Consider the following 2,398-nt stretch of genomic DNA (forward strand, 5'->3'; position numbering starts at 1 on the left):
CTAAGTCTCATATTCAAAGTACATTGCTTTGGACATGCTTCTTGCATTAAGTTTTCTAATCTTACACAGATAACTTCCACCTATGGAGACAACTCCATATTCTCATTTTGACTATCACTTCTGAATAAGAGATGCCTCTTTTCAGAATATGTCAATATGGTCCTTCCAAAATTAGCACTATACTTCCAACTGTCCCTGAGCAACCAATCTTTGGTAAACCTCAGATTGTCCTCGACAATTGCTTAATCATTTTAGTCATATCCAATTCTAGACCTTTTCCCTTCTTAATGCCTCTGGGCATTTGGAAAAATTTAGAAATGACAAATATTATAGCAAATGCAATCGATCCTGTACCCAAAGCAAATGGTACACGATTCATGATGTCTCACATAAAGACATGATTCTAGACGAGTCTTTTGCTACAATATTTTTATTTGCCATGTTTTCAAAATTTGACTATGAAGAGGGATGCCGTAATCATAATCGAATTTTGAGAACACAATATATAGAATTTCCTGAAGTTGAACCAATCCAACATGAAATTCATATATATATATATTCTTGACTAAAGATGATTAAGGTCTCAATCTAAGCCTTTATAACTGAAATGAAGTATATCCTCTTCCTTAATTATAGCAAAACAACTTTTCCAATCCCTGCACCCTCACGAATTGAAACTTTTGTTTTCTATAATTAACATTGCTAACTTGCAACACTAACAATAATTATCATGCTCCCACTAACATGCTGATTATTAGCATAACACTTATGCTCCCACTAGCTTTGACATGTACTCAGAAATCAGCTGGACTTCTAGAAATCAATACTTTATTGAATTTCTTACCAAAGTTCAGATTTCTGATACGAGATGATTTGAAAAAACTTTATCAAAATCATACACCTTTCCTTAAATAGCATGCATGTGTGTTTAAACAATTTCAGAACTATGAAAAGGGATGCTGTAATCATAGTCTCAATTGTTTAGACCTTTTGCTATCTGCTTCAAATCTACTTGGTGGAAGTGTTTCCTCACCATCATTTTCATGAATCGGAGAGAAACCTTTTGACCCTTAGATTTTATGGTGTATGTGTTCTTATCCATGTGAATCGTCAAAACCATAGTCACAAGACAAGGATAATGACAAATCCAAACTCATATGGACTGAACTTATGCACTCGTAACTTCTTGCCACCTGGCAGTACAGGGTCTGCCATTGCTTCCAAGTTGTTATGCAACCAATTGAGAACTTTCAGAACTCCTATGCAAATCCAACTTTAACTGGAATGGGCACATAATATGTCAACACGATAGGTTATAAACCTCAAGTCGTGTGCTAGTGAAGAACCTCAGGTTTTATTATTGATTAGTTCTTGAAATTCTTTTTAGGATCTTTAAGACTCGCACTATCCTCTTGACATATAAGACTATCTTGCCAAATATTCAAGAGATAGTGCGTATTCTTTATCAAGACAAACACTTCACACAATTGGCCTTAGTTGGTCTTTGTTTTATCCAAAACATCACAACCTACCAATTTCAAATGTACAAGAGTAGGACACTTTTACTCTTACATTTGACAAGTGTTTTAAACCTTTCTTTAAGATATGTCACTCAAGTTACAATCTTGGAGTATGACTCTAAGAATTGTTTTGGAACGAAGTATGACTCATCTTCCTAATCTAACCATTTCAACAATTCACGACTCCTCTTCTTAGTCATAAGAATGCACTAAGATGACCTTTATAGGACTAATTGTGATATGATTTCTAAATAATTAAGATGATCACAAACATGATACTAAAGTACTCTCCCATCTTTTCAGATTTGACAAACTTTTATCTTTCTGCCTAATTTGATTCTTCCCATTCGTTCTGCCATACATTGAGACTTTTCCAATGTTTCAGAATTATACTTAAACTTGTAAGTATAACCATATTTACTAAACTTTAGTAAATCAAATAGTCTTAACGAGCTTTGTGGTGGACATGACCAGTGCACAAGAATGTGTACTCGATCCCTTTAGTCCTTCACTTGACTCACACATCCATGTGAACAAGTAATTAGTCTTGATTTTCCAATGCTTGAAAGTTCTCATTCATCATACTATTCAACTTGCATGATTCCAAGTTTCGATCCAATTGAAACTTGGGTGATGAGGAACTTTCCTGATTTGGTAAATTTAGACACTACCACAAATCAAATCCATTTTCCAATATTGCTTTCAGTGGAATCATATAAGCAACAATTTTCCACAAATGCCATTGTAAGGATACTTCAAATAAATAAAATTAAACAATTTTCTTTTATTTTAAAACTTTTCGAAAAAACTTATCCTTACAATCCACATGGAAAATTGTTGTTATCAATTCCTTAGCAATATATCATAACTTCTTAAGC

This window comes from Lactuca virosa, chromosome 1, assembly GCF_052849685.1.
Source record: "Lactuca virosa cultivar CGN04683 chromosome 1, Lactuca_virosa_CGN04683_v6, whole genome shotgun sequence".
In the NCBI taxonomy this organism is placed as follows: domain Eukaryota; kingdom Viridiplantae; phylum Streptophyta; class Magnoliopsida; order Asterales; family Asteraceae; genus Lactuca; species Lactuca virosa.